Raw genomic sequence first — 15,972 nt, forward strand, 5'->3', positions numbered from 1 at the left:
AGTATCACTCTAGTTCTTGCTATCTTACATTTATCAAGGCTCCATGCTCATCAACTCTACAAAACACTTCATCAAGTTTTTTAGAGTGTAATGCCTTGTACACACAACGTTCATCCATAAATATCCACAAATATTTCCCAATGAAAGGGGCAATTACCCAATTAACCCATCTTGAAAAGCTAGCTTATGCATTCATCACACAACCAAAAGGCATCACTCTATAACAGAAACATTCACTACAACAAAAAGGCCTCATAGATGCACTTTTAGATGCAATTTTTGAATATAGAGAAAACCTTACGGGCGCGTCTATCTGCCCGTCTATTTGCGCGTCTACAGTGTCGCATCTATAATCGCATGTATGAACGATTTTACAAGCAAAAATAGACGTGCGATAGACGCACATATACACACGTGAATACAACCACATAATAAACCAAAATTGCTATTTATTTAATTTATTTTTTGTGTCTATTAACGTGTCTATTTGGCAGTTAGACGGGCATATAGACATGCTTATAGACGCGCTTTTACAAGCACCCGTAGACGCGAACGGAAAATAAAAAATCTCATTAAAAAAAGATATTTAATTTCTTTTTTAAATTTGAATTATCTAGCACATATATAACCGTGTGTACTCTGCATTGTAGACACGCTTATAAAAGCGCATTTTCTACAATTTAGACACACGGATAGATGCACAAAACAGAACTGGAAAAAGAAAAACCAGAGAGCATGTGGTTGCGCATGTGCATGCTCTCTGGTTTTTTTTCCCCCCTCCCATACATCAGATTGTGCATTTCAGAAAAAGACAATGGATCTAAAAGCAGGAGAATTGAAAATAAAAGTCCATATATTCATTATAGATTAAAAGCATTTATATGGGAAATTTAAGTGCTTGCGACCTAAAGCATGGCCGCAAGTAGTAGGCTCAAAGATGGATCATACATATACAAGAAAACAAGGCCATAGAGGAGGTATGGTGCTCCTCTACAAATCTGAAGAAGAAACATCTTCGCTAGTACCCTCCTCATAGAAGTGAAGCCATGTGGCTCCGCCGTTATGGCCTCGATAGTAACCTACCTCTCTAGGAGTAGGTATCCTACCAATGATAGTAGTCTGCAAAACAATTATGATATATACAAACAATTATGAGACACAATGTATTAGAATAAATTATATAAAGAATTGAAAGAAATATAAATGTTAAAAAACTAGAAATCAAAATATACTTACAAACTCTGCCTCCCACAACTCTCTGCGGCGATCCGTAATGCGACGATTCCATGGTTTCCATTTGGATCCGTCACGCCTCTGCATGCTGGCGACTTTTCACTTTCTCTGCTACTTTCTTCTTGGCTTTCTTCCACACTCTGCGGTGGCACATAGGTGGTTGGCTATAGACTCCACGCCCCTCCTCCTACCTCCGCAGTGAGTCCGTGGCGCGTGTCATGAGGTGGGATCTTTTGTTGTGAAGCAAATCCCTCACTTTTGTGCGTCCCCAATCATCCGAGAATCGTTGACCCTCAGGATTTTGGTACGTCCTATGGACTGCCCTCAACACCTCCTGCCACAAGCCGCTTTTCTGATTTTTGAAGTAGATGAAACAATCTTTATACGTCGCATGCATGACGCTCCTCATGTACGCCATTACATCCCTTCCTTCATCATCATGGAAGATGCCACAAGGGTGCAGTATGGATTATTTTATGAGAATGGGGTTCAGATACAATTGCATGGATACACTGATGCTGATTGGGCTAGTAGTATTTCTGATAGACGATCTATCAGTGGGTATGTGTTCTCTTTTGGGAGTGCTGCAGTCACTTGGAGCAGCAAGAAACAGCCTACAGTTGCCTTGTCGAGCACAGAGGCTGAGTACAGGGGTGTAGCAATGGCTGCATGTGAGGTAGCTTGGTTGCATAAGCTACTTTATGATATGCATAAGCCTACAGATGGGCCAGTTGTCATTTATTGTGACAACATGAGCAGTATACACTTGGCAAATAACCCAGTCTATCATGCTAGAACAAAGCACATTGAGGTGCATTATAACTATGTGCGGGAGAGGGTTTTACTAGGTCTTATTGATCTAGTTTATGTCAGCATAGAGGATCAAGTAGCTGACATATTTACGAAGGCATTGGGCGCAGAGAAGCTGTGCAAGTTCAGAGACCTGCTTGGTGTGCAGGAATTGGGATTGAGCTCGAGGGGGAGTGTTGAGAGATCGAGCTCCACTCGTGATATGCCAGGGTGACCGTTGTGCATTTATGTCACCAACTTGTCAGTTGCAGATGCGGTTGGTACACCACCCATGAATAATAGATAGATGACAGCTATCCTTATCTACTCTAGTTCGTGGCTCAGTTAGTATGCCACCTTAGTTATTTGAGTTTGGTTTGAAACCCATATATAGGGTTCTTCTATTTCTTTGTAAAAGAGTTCTTTTTGGTTTACACAACTAAGAAGAGGAAAACTGTTTTCAGCCTCCACCTTTGTGTGTATTCCCCCATTGTGCAAGCAAGAAAACTACAAGTGAGACTCCTTCCTTCTCTCCCATTTCCCATCTATTTCTTCGAGGTCCTCTAAATCTAGGTTGCATTTGAGGATGCCTTCCCTGCAATAGACTGGTAGGATAGAGAGTATGTAGGCTAAATCTCTAGCTATGGAAATAGGGGCAATATCCCAATGGTGGGTTCTTAAGGAGGGGCGAGGGGAAAAAGCATGTCTAGGAGAAATTCCCTTGGTGAGAGTTTGAGGGCAACATCCTCCTCGATGGAGGTTTGGGAGCAATGTTCCTAGTCAGAGTTTGGGGATAGTGCTTCTTGTAGGCATTTGGGGGCAATGCTCCCAATAGGGGGTTCAAGGGGTATCGCCCCTTGGTGGGGGTCTGGGGACAATACCCCTAGTGGGGGATTGGGGGTAGCGCCCTTGATGGGGCTTTGAGAGCAATGCCTCCATTGGGGGGTTCGGGGGGCAGCGCCCCTGGTGGGGGTTTGGGGGCAATGCCCCTAGTAGGGATCCATGGGCAGTGCCCCCGGTAGGGTTTTGGGGGGAAACGCCCCCAGTGGGGGGTCTAGGGGCAACACCCCCCAGTGGGGGTCCGAGGGGAAACCCCTCCTGGTGGGGGTTAGCCATTACGTGATTTTTGAAAAAATTGTGACTTGAAATATTTAATAAAATTAAAAAATAGTTGCAAAAATAAGATCTAAATCTACTCGTATTTTGTAACAAGTTATGGTTATTCGAATAGTGTGATAGATTAAATGATCCTTTTTATGAGGTCAATCTTTACAAGTGATCATGATGTTTTTCAAAATGAGTTTCTCTTCCCCTCCCTCTCTCTTCCACGCAACTCTCTAACCTGAGTGTTTTCTCTGTTGTGTTTTTATACTTGCAGCTTTTGCATCTCTGATCCTCTGTGTTTTTATCTCTACTCATGTCGCCCCTCTCTTACTGCAAGTTTTGCGGCCCTAATCTTTAGCAATTCTATCCCCTTGCTCTTCTCTAACTGCTCTCCACAATTTCATTTTCTCAAATTGAAACAGATTGTGGAATGCAAATTTTGGTTCAAATAAGGGTATTATGACCAAAACTACCTGCGTCTTCAAATCATAAATCTTACTCCAAGGGTTTAGCAATTCAACAAGGCAATGAATGATTGCCACTTCACAACATGTCTGCTCTACTTCATGGGTGATTTTTGTTACATTGGCACAGATTACTGACTTCTACTAATTACAACATGTTTTCAACTCTTTCCTACTTCATTTCTGATATTGAGTTAAACTACATTGATTTTGATAATTTTAATCCATATAATTACTACAAATCATACTACTACTCTTTTGTATGATTAATATTGAATAATATTAAGATCAAACACCACAAGCATTTTCTAAATATGAATCATGTATGAAACTTAAATGCAATCTTTATTTCTGTAGCAATGAGATTAGGCACTCTTGAGAATTCAATGTCTTCTTCTTCTTCTCAATTGCTTGATTGATCTCCTAGAGTGCCTATCTTTTTTGCTGTTCACTACCTTGCAAACTATAGCTTCTTTTCTCTGAATATGAAAAACATGATTTCTTGCATTGTTGACAATACTCTCTTTGTTGTGAATATTAAATATATGATTTGTATAATGTTAAAAAAACTCTCTTGGATGTGAATATGAAATAAATGGTTTGTGCAATGCTTTCATCAATCAATGCTTTCAAACTACTAACCTTTCTTTCTATTCTATGATGATACATACCTTAAGGTTTCGCCTCAAGGCTAGATCTAGCCTTATATTTCTTATATCATTTAGTAATATTAGAGTATTTTATAAAGTTCTTATATATCATATTATACTTTACTATATAGAACTTTCTATTATATTGTATTTTCATAGTAAAAGCATTTTCATTAGATTTTATGGTTACATTATTTAAAATTTTACAATAAGCATATGGCTATACAATACTTACCCATAATCAATATGATTTTGCCTTAGGATGTAATTTGATCTTCTAACAACACATATCATGATCTTTCATCAATCTATAGATTAGACCATATGGTCAAAAAATTTCTTTCAATATAAGAAGTACTTTTTGTTATTTTTTTCAATACAATCCAATATTTGTTCATGAGGTCAAATCTTTTCTTATAATATAAGATGTAATTTCTTTTATTTTTCCCAATATACTGTAAGATTTGGCCATGTGGCCAAATCTTCTTCTTAAGATATCTCTTGGCCAAAATAAGGACTCTTGTAGTATCACAATATCTTGCAACAAATCAACCACTTTGTTCATTTTACTACAAGAATGACGTTTCACCATTTGGTCAAATGCTTTCTTATATTATCAACCCTTACTTACTTCCAAAAGGATAGACTAGTTTCTACTTAGAATTCCTTACTTTCTATAGTTTGGTCATGTAGTCAAATCTTGTCTTGCAACAAACAAACCATTTTTTTGGGAATTGATCCTGAAAAATTAAGACTAAATCTACGGTGGGTTCGATCACACAAATTTTGGGTATGCTAGATTTGGTCGTATGGCAAAATCTTCTAAGCAAAACATCTTCTATATTATCTCCAAAAAGCAAGACCATGTTCTACTTGGAACTCCTTGATTACCTACTATATTTATAGGAAGTTTTGGTATGTGGTCAAAACTTGTCATGCAATAAACAAACCACAAATTAGCCACTTTTTCCATTCCACTACAAAATAAAAATTGGCCATATGATCAAATCTTTCATTTTGTTATCAATGCTAGTATTCAAGAATCCCCCATTCTTATTTCATTTGGACATGTAATCAAATCTAATCTCATACATCTTGCAAACCATGAGACCACTTTTTTCATTCCAATATAAAATAATATTAGGCTATATAGTCAAATTCAATTTCACAACATGTTGGAACAAATGAATCACTTTCTTCATATGGTTATGAAACTGGATTTGGCCATATGGTTTAAACTAGTTTATAGAAATATAGATATCTTGTAGGTTTCACCATGAGGTCGAATCTTCACTTTTCAAGTGTTTTTTACATTACCTTATATTGATATCTATGGGATTCACTACATAGCCATATTTGTTTATATGTGAATCTCATATCACAATAAATTGCATCCTCTCTTTAACTAGCCTTTAAAAACCATATGATAAAAAACCATGGCAAAGTTTCTAATCTTATAGATAAGTCGTATGACTAAATAGGATTCGACCACATTGCTAAAACCAATGACAATGTTTCTACAATATAGCTCCTTTCAAGGGAAACTTACATGTGCACTAATAAAAATGTTAACTTTGGGTCAAATGGAATCGTGAGATTGCTACATAATTGATATATAGGTGGATCTCATATTGGACTAAATATCGTTCTTTGACTAAATAGGATTTGACCACATGGCCAAAAATCTTAGCAAAGTTCCTAGAGTATGATCCTTGCATAGGAAACTTACATGGAGAATAAATTCATTGTTAACTTAGGGACAAAATCATCCATGACATTTTCTACATAACCACAATTATATATCACTATATTTCATACCACACTCACACTCAGCATTTCATTATCACTTGACCATTTGGTTAAGCCCATGGTCAACTCTCACTATTAATAGAATTTGATATTCTCAACTGAAGTCCATGACAAAGTTTTTACTATATGATTCTTGCAAGAGAAACATAATTAATGCTAACTTAGGGCCAGAATAATCCATGAGATTTGATACATAAAAACATATATTTATGGTTATATCTCATACGACACTTAATCTCAAATTTCAATATTTCATTTTATGGAAGAGTCCCTTTGGAGCACATTTGTCTTGTATTTCATAAAATCTTGTGTTATTGTGTTCTCAATTTTCAACATAGAAATCTTAAACATTTAATTGGGTTTTGTGAATTTTGACTATTTTTAAATTCACTTTTGTTTGACAAGTTTTTCTCTTTGTAGAACTACTCAATGGAAAAGAAAGATAGCATATCCAAAAAATGAAACCCAAACCATTGATGGAGTTAGTGGTGATTTTGTTTATCCAGGGTATGTTGTTGTTTATGATAGTCAAGGAAAAAGGGCTGACAATGTTCTCTTATTGACTTTAAAGAGTGATATTGCATTTTTTTAATAAGATGGTGTCATAGAGAGATAACAGATGGATGTGCTGGGAAAGAGGGAATACCATGTAATCTTGTTAAGATCAAGGGGAAAAATGTAGTATACAAACTTGATCCTTTGTCATTTCACTTTGCACGTATTAAAGAGGATGAAGAATAATCTTTGAAAAAAATGGAATGGACCTTATTTGAGGAGGTAAAGGGCACAGAAGACATTATATCAGCATTCCATGCTGTCCAAAATAGCGAGCTACTTTCCTTATCAAGAAAAGGTGATAGCCCCAACAATAGAATGAAGCTCCAAGATAAACAAATAGACTTGAGATCTTCACCTAGTCCTCAATAGGAAAATAATTCACCGAATCCCACAAGCTCAAAGTCAAAATCACCTCAACAAAGTCCCTTGTCACAAAATCTTGTTGTTAGTATGGTTGCTAACACTACTGAGAATTTTGCCACTTTACCTTCCATGCTAGAAGTTACACATGCAAAGCCAATAATTTCTCTTGAGGTCAAGGGAGTAGAAAGAACATTTGATTTTCTTGAGATAGTTAAGAAGAAGGGAAAGAAAGAAGAATCAGTATTTAACATGTTTGAAGGTCCTACAACACAATTTCCTATTCTCATTGATAGGTGCTATTAGGAACCTCCTTTGTATGCATATAGGTCACTGTGTTGGGATTATGTAGAGAAGCTAACCACTTCTTTCATAAAGAATCCCATGAATCCAACAACAACAGTATATCTTATGCCTTTTGTATAAGACAACATTGATGAGAAGAGACCCATGCATCATGATGAGGTGGATGCTAATAAGTTGGACACTTATATTTATTGAATTATATCAGGGCATCACTCAATTCATGGAGTAAAGATATATATTTAGAGAAATACTACACATTGTCTAGCAACCAAGCATTTATACACAACAAGAAATTCTAGAATATTAGTTGATTGTCCTGTGGAAATGTGCATTGAGCTTTCACGAATGACAAATATGGAATCACATAATGTTATGAATGTTGAGAATCAGCAATCACACTCAACAAAACAGCCTTTTTGTATGGAGCTTCAGGGTCAAGGATATACAGGCTAACTTATCCCATATGCACAATGGTCCCTACTGTAGTTTCCTACTTTCTTATAAAGCATTGTACTTGCTTCCTTTCTTAATGCAATGATAGTACTCTTTTCTTTTCAGTGAAGTGCCAATGTCATTGTCCACATACACAAGATTGTGTTTATGAGTCCAAGTCTCAATCTTGGAACCTAATTCACTTGTGTAACAAACAGTGTCTTTGTCTTCTCCATCATGAGTCCACACTTGTCATTTCATCCTCCATAGCTTTCGGTTTTGCCATGCTCTAGATCCCGCATTTCTCACATGGTATCAGAGCCCAGTTGGGCATGGCATTGCTTCTCTAGCCTCTCTTGATTCCTCTCAACCTCAATCTAGCTCAATGTCAGCTCATGACTTCATCTCCCAACTCTACTCTCACTGAAGCTTCCATGGCAGCCATAGCCAGTAGCACCCTGTCAGATTGAGCTGCTTATATCTCACTCCACAGGTCAAATATCTTGGAGTTTCCTTCTGGAAAAGTATTCCCCAACTCACAAAGCTTCCCTGTATCACATCAATCTAGGACATTGGACCATCTGGAGCTCAGCATTGTGAAAATCCTCAATCTCTGCTCTGTGTCTGCCATAGCCAGACAAGACCTACCTTACTTGGAGCTTCAATAACTCCTCAACCAAGCCATTTTAGCCCACGATTTCTTCTAGGGAGTTGTTCCTCTACTCAAGGCGCTTCATCTTGGCACGAGAATCGACGACATTACTGCGCCCTGACCCCAGCACTGCGGAAATCGCGGAAATCTATCAGAATTGCACCTGCTAACGTTCGAGCTGCTGCCGCCATCGCTACAGGTCGCAATATTGATGACCATGATAGGGCATTGATAGCCCATCATTCAAGCTTCATTTTGATTAAAAAAAGTTTTGAAAATGATCCACTGTAGCTCCTGGAATCAGCAAAAAACCAGGCTGCCCCCAGAAACTCTAATGCAAAAGCCATAGCCAAAGCTTCAAAATTCTAACATTTTCCACTGTTTCTCTCACTGAAGTTATCAACAGTGATTTTAATCACTGAGCAATACTCTCTGAAGTTCATTAAAGTACTGTCACTCAGATTTGAAGGTATCAGCATCAAATCAAGAAGGGGAAGATTACACTTGGATTTAAAAAGAGTAAAGGACTTTGTAGATTTGATATTCATTGACACTCAGTTAGTGTTTTTTAGCACTTGTGTCTCTCAACCAACTCTTCTGATGCTCAAATCTAATAAGTCTGAAGTTGATTTGCTACTGTTTTCGTAAGTCTAACATGGGAAAAGACTCTCCAAATGCTCGATTCAAAGGAGTCAGTTTTCACACTTGGCAAACCCGCATCAAGCTCATCTTGATGAAAAAGGGTTTCTGGGCCATCACAAATGGCAAAGAGAAGAAACCTCGAGACGCGGACCTTGCAACTACTTGTCAAAAGAATGATGATAGAGCCCAGGCCATTATAAAACTGGAGCTAGATGACAATTATATCCACCATGTGGATAACTGTGAGACCTCACAGGATACATGGAAAAGACTTGACAGCCTGTTCGGTGCACAATCTAAATCATCAAAGTATGGTCTCCTGATTGAGTTCTTCAGACTTGAAATGAAGTCCAGCACATCACTTGCCACACATCTTAATTACATGGAAGGACTCCTAACCCAACTTGCAAGAATCAACATTTAAATGGATGAAGATTTTTGCATCGGTGTTCTACTTAAGAGCTTGCCTCTTGAATATAATAATGTATCAACAACTTTAATCAACATGCCAAATCCTGAACTTGTTGATATCCAGGCATCACTGTTAGAAGAGGAAAAGAAGCTAAAAACTAAGGAAGAACCAAGTACCTCTAGAGATGAGCATGCATTATATGTTGGCAACAAGTAAAAAGGCAAGAAGGATCAGCTCTTCTATGACTTTTGCAAAAGGACCGGACACACCGACAAGTTCTGCCACGCAAGAAAGAGATCCCAAAAGGCCTATCTAGTCGCAATCAAAGAAGAAGAAGAAAATGGAGCAAAGGAAGAAGAAGATGAAGATGAAGACCACCAGGATCGGAAGGACAAGACTCATCAGTCCTTGTACTCTCATAATTCTGATAGATTGTTTTAAAAGCCTTGTACTTCCTTGCCCTAATGCTTCCTGCCATAATCTTTGTAAACTCCTTATGTAACTTGGCATTACAGTCCCTGTACACTTTGTGAGACCCCTGTTACAGCCTCTGGATGTCCACCATGTTTACAGTACCCACACTTAGCCTTTTCTGCGACAGCCTCTGGTGTTTTGCCATGTTTGTGGTATGCCCACACTTTGCAGGTGGTTCTCATTACAGCCTCTACACACTTTGTGCCTTTCTAGTTGTGATTGAGGAGGGGTGTTGAGAATCAACAATCACACTCAACAAAACAGCCTCTTTGTATGGATCTTCAGGGTCAAGGATATACAGGCTAACTTATCCCATATGCACAATGGTGCCTACTGCAGTTTCCTACTTTCCTATAAAGCATTGTACTTGCTTCCTTTCTTAATGCAATGATAGTACTCTTTTCTTTTCAATGAAGTGTCAATGTCATTGTCCACATACACAAGATTGTGTTTATGAGTCCAAGTCTCAATCTTGGAACCTAATTCACTTGTGTAACAAACAGTGTCTTTGTCTTCTCCATCATGAGTCCACACTTGTCATTTCATCCTCCATAGCTTCCGGTTTTGCCATGCTCTAGATCCCGCATTTCTCACAATGAAGAATGCCCCTTATGTTGAGAAACTTCAATAATTAAGAGATCAATGGCTAGCAATTGGTTCTTCACAAAAATCCCAACAAGGGCTTTCTAAGACAAGCTCTCAAAGAGTACCATTGCAGGTAATCACATATAATCTTACCTTCTATTTTTGTGAAGATTAGTGTAATGCTCTTTCTTTTGTTCTATGCTCACTATTTTGTAGAGGTTTGTGGCATACATTGGAGAAAATTTTACATCTAGAGATTGCCACATGATTGTTAGCTCCAAGAAATATTTGATAGTTGGATCAAAATCATGAAGAGATATTCTAGAGGTGAGCTTATACCCCAAGAGGAGAGTTCGAGAAAAAAGGGAAGGCAACCTTCTCCTACTGCATTTTGTTGCCTTATGGGTTTAAAGGATAGAGATATCCTTACACTACAAGAGGAGATAAATGAAGGTCATATCCTTTTTCTTAGAAACAAATGCGATAAGGAAGATATAATTGACATGGAAATAAGGGCTAAGAAAATCAAGCAAGATAGGGTCCTAAAGGAGGAATTAGTCACTCTTTTCAATACCTCAACTCCAGAAAGTAGCACTGTGATGAAGACTTGGGAAGATGTAATGAGAGAGACCTAATTGTCCTAACTAAGGGAGAGAAGAGAGAGCATTGCAGGAGAAGAGGAAGAGGAGAGAAAAAGACAGGGAGAAGAGAGAGACAAAGAGGAAAGGGAGGAAGAAGAAGAAGAAGAAGCCATGAAAGCTTGTGAAGGTGAAAAGAGAGATTCTTGATAATTCTGTGATGCCTCAAAACACCCTCTTACACCTTGTATACCGTCAGCGTGACTGGTATATTCGCATGCCATGTTCCCATGATCCCCACTCATTACAAACCATCCCGTCTCATAAAGTTTTTGTCCTAAAAAACAGGGATGTTGTCATATCCCATAAGTATGTGTTGTAGGAAATCATCCATAACTTTGTGTGAGAAACTCCGAATGGGACAATTGAGGTGTCCTTAGGGACCCCATGAGATGTACTTTCAGCCCATGTGGGTGAGGGGGTGCTGCAATTAGGTCAGGACCAGAACTATTGCAAAATAGAGGGCTATCCAGGAGTTACTAGTGTAATGTCCTAGATGGTATGGCTCGAGAAAAACAGCCATAGCTTCCTCCAGGAAATTCAGATCGGGGAAAATGAGGTGTTGGCATGGAGCCCTCAAGGTGTACTTTTAGCCCATGTATGGGGAATGGGGCTGAAAATGGGTCAAGACCAAAACTGGTGCAAAATAGTTGGCTGTCCAGATGCAAACTACAGCCCAAAACAGGTGTCATGGTTAAGTTCCAGCCAATGCGGCCTCCTTGAGGTGTGGAAACTCATCCAAGATAGATGTTGGGCACTAAGAAGCTTCCTCTATTGGTAGGACTTTCCATCTGATTAGGTATTCATGGATGGAACGAGTGCGGAGTTGCTTTTCACGCTGCCCAATGACCGCTTCAGGAATATACTGGATAAGGCCCTCCTCATCTATGGGGGTAGCTCCTCTACATGATCTTTGGGAGTGCCAATTAAAGGTTTCAATTGGCTCACATGGAGGACTATGGAACTTAGTAGTGTGAGGGAGTTGGAGATGGTAAGCCAATTCCCCAACCTTCTTAATGATTGTGTAGGGTCCATATAGTAACGGTGTGCCAACTTATTGTAAGAACCGTCCTTTAGTGTAGCATAACGGGACTTGGGGACCTTGAGGAGTACCAATTCACCCTCTTGAAAGTCAAGGGGTCTTCTTTTTGCATCAACATGGAGGTTCATATGCTCTTGAGCCCTTTTGAGGTTTTCCTTACATTGTTGAAGTAAAGCTTGCATGCGGTCCAACTCTTCTTTTCCAAGGGGGTTGAGCTTTTCATTGAAGATCATGGTGGGAAGGGGCACCCGATAACCATACAATACTTTGAAGAGAGAGACTCCAATGCTTGAATGAGTGGAGTTGTTGTAAGAAAATTTAGCCAAGTGCAGCCAAACATCCCAAGAATTCTGCACATCATGACAAAAATGTCTCAAATAAGTCTCAAGTAACTTGTTGACTCGCTTGGTCTGCCCATCCGTTTGGGGATGATAGGCTTTAGAAGGAGCCAATTTGGTCCCCATGGAGCTTAAAACTGTCTGCCAAAACTAACTCATAAATTTGGTGTCCCGATCATGTACTATGACATGGGGTAAGCCATGCAACTTAAAAACATGCTCCATAAACTAAGTGGCAACTTGAGATGCTGTAAACTGAGATTTTGTAGGCATGAAATGGGCTGGTTTAGTGAGTCGGTCAACTACCACGTAGATGCTATCCCAACCCTTCTTGGTTGTAGGTAAACCACTGATGAAATCCATGGTAATATGGATCCATTTTCCTTCAGGGATAGGTAAGGGCTGCAACAATCCACCCGGTTTAAGAGTGCTATCTTTATTTTGTTAACAAGGTACACATCTAGACACGAAGTCCTTAACATCTCGCCATAGGCCTTTCCAATGGAGGCTTTTTGAAATGCGGTCATATGTTTTGAAGACCCCTAAGTGGTTAACAATCGATGAAGAATGCATCTCTTCAAGGATCCTTTGGGTGAAAGGAGAGGCATGGGGAATCACAATACGGCCATGGATCCAAATGAGGCCATTGTGGAGCTGATATTGAGAGTTTTCATCTATAACACCTTGCTATAATTCTAAAAAAGAGGGCTGAATTCAACATCAAGCAAGTAGGCCTCTTGGAGCTCTTCAATCCAATCATGGTGAAGTTCAGTGATGAAACCTTGCATGCCCACATGTGTGAGAGAGTGCATCAGCCACTACATTGTCCTTGCCACAGGTGTGGGTAATCTCAAAGTCATAGTTTTGTAGGGTAGCTACCCATCTACGTTGTTTGGGAGTGAGGTTGGGCTAAGGCAAGAAGTATTTGAGCACATGGTGGTCACTTTTCACCTTAAATTTATTGCCATACAAGTAGTGGTGTCACTTTTTAATAGCATGAATGATTGCCAACATCTCCTGATCATAGTCATCCAACTCTCTCTCTTTATCATCCAATTTCCGGCTCTCAAATGCTATTACCCCATGTTCTTGTAGCAAGACTGCACCAATACCCCATCCAATAGCATCACAGTGGATGGTAAAATCCTTTGAAAAGTCAGGGCATAGGAGGATGGGGGCTGAAGTGAGCAAGTCTTTCACTTGTTGAAAATTGCGATCAGCCAAATCATCCAATAGGAAAGCCTATTTTTTCAGCCTGTCAGCTAGTGGTGCTGCAATTGTGGCATAATGGCGAATAAATCTTTGATAAAAAGAGGAGAGGCCAAAAAAACCACGCAAAGAAGTAGTGGTAGTGGGGGTGGGCCAATCCCAGACACATTGCACTTTCTTAGGATTAGCTTGGATGCATTTTTCACTAAGAATGTGTCCCAAGTACTCAACCTCTATTTGCATGAAGACACACTTGCTTTCCTTGGCAAATAACCGGTGCTCTCTTAGTATATCAAAAATTTGTCTGACATGCTTCAAATGCTCATGTAGTGACTTGCTGTAAATGAGTATATGATCAAAGAATACTAACACAAACTAGAAAAGCCATGGCTGCAATATTTTGTTCATTAAGCTCTGAAACGTGGCAGGTGCATTAGTGAGTATATCATCAAAGAATACTAACACAAACTAGAAAAGCCATGGCTGCAATATTTTGTTCATTTAGCTCTAAAACATGGTGAGTGCATTAGTGAGCCCAAACGTGGCGGGTGCATTAGTGAGCCCATTGTTGTAAATGAGTATATCATCAAAGAATACTAACACAAACTAGAAAATCCATGGCTGCAATATTTTGTTCATTAAGCTCTGAAATGTGGCGGGCGCATTAGTGAGCCCAAATGGCATGACAAGGAAATGGTACAAGCCACAGTCAATCCGAAAAGCTATTTTAACTTCATCACCCACTCTCATTATAATTCGGTGGTAGCCAGATCGCAAATCAATCTTGGTGAAGTAGCATGCTCCCTTGAGCTCATCAAGCAAGTCATCAATTTGAGGGATGGGGTATCTATTTTTGATAGTGATCTTATTAAGATCATGGTAGTCAATGCACAAACGGAAAGATTTGTCCTTTTTCTTAACCAATAGAATCGGGGAGGACCAATAGAATGAGGGAGGCATAAAGGGAAGAGCTACGCTCTATGAATCCCATTTCAGTATGCTCCTTGACTTGCTTAGCTACTTCCTCTCTCTCACATTTAGAGAGTCAATATGGGGGTTTATTGATGGGCTTCGCATGGGGCTCCAAGTCAATCAGGTGATCCACCAATCTTTGAGGAGCGAGAGTTATGGGGGGGTGAAATAGGTCCTCATATTCAGCCAAAAGTGCTTTTATTGCTGCATTTTGCTTCCCCAAGGTGTGTTGGTCATCATTATCCTTATGCAAATGCAAGAAAAAGATCTGGGAGCATCTCTTGAATTCCTTTTTGAGTTGTCTTGCTGTTATAAGCTGAAAATATGCAATCTCTTTGATGCCCTCCAAATGTACAAGCTTCCCATGCATTACGAACTCCATATACAGCTAAGAGAAGTCCATAGAGATTTTTCCCAACTTCTGAAGCCAATCGCAACCCAAAACAACATCCACGGGGCCCATATCAATGGTAATTAAGTCCACCTTTGTTGTATAATTTTTGGCCAGCATAAAAGACACTTGTGTGCATATATGGGAGCTTACTTCCTCATTTCCATTGGCCACTTGAACCCTAAGAAGTTGCTGTAATTGAGGTAGGAACGCATGTCAAATGGCCAAGAGTTGATTTATTCACAAAAATGTGTGTGCTACCACTATCTATGAGGATGTATACATTCTTGCCATCAATGTTACCATGTACCCATAGGGTGTTTGGGCTCCTAGAGCCGATCCATGCATCCATGGAGATTGAGCAAGCTGATATAGTGGTAAATGTGGGGTGCAAGGGGTCATTCCCAAGCATGTCATCCATGGGGCAGCCTTCGGGGTCAAAAGTGAACCCTTCTGGTGATTCATAAAACTAACCCGTGTCAAGATCCTCTTCACATTCAACATTTTTAGCAAGTGTAATCATGGGAGAGTTGTCATGCAAGTCCTCTTCCAACTTGTCACTATCTTGTAGCACATACATGCTATTAAACTTGACAATGGTGTTCTTAAAGGGGCATTTGGATGCATGAACAGCCGTGTACTTATCCCCGCATCTAAATCACAAGCCTTTAGCCTTGTGATCCTTGACAACTTTAGGAGGAATGAGTTTTTGACTGTTAGGACTGAAGCCATTCCATGTCTTATTTTCAGCATACTTTGGGTCACTTTTGGAGGGGGATGTTGTCCCAAAATTGCCATATTTCCTTTTAGTATTAAAAGTGGGGTAAGTGGGGATTTTGGGGCTTCCATTCCTTGCATTGTTGTTGTGATAATTATCGGCATATGGGGGTTTCCTAATAGGGTATCTTTGCT

Source organism: Lygodium microphyllum, chromosome 25, assembly GCF_053477565.2.
Source record: "Lygodium microphyllum isolate KBCC chromosome 25, Lygodium_microphyllum_v1.1.10, whole genome shotgun sequence".
Classification (NCBI taxonomy): Eukaryota; Viridiplantae; Streptophyta; class Polypodiopsida; order Schizaeales; family Lygodiaceae; genus Lygodium; species Lygodium microphyllum.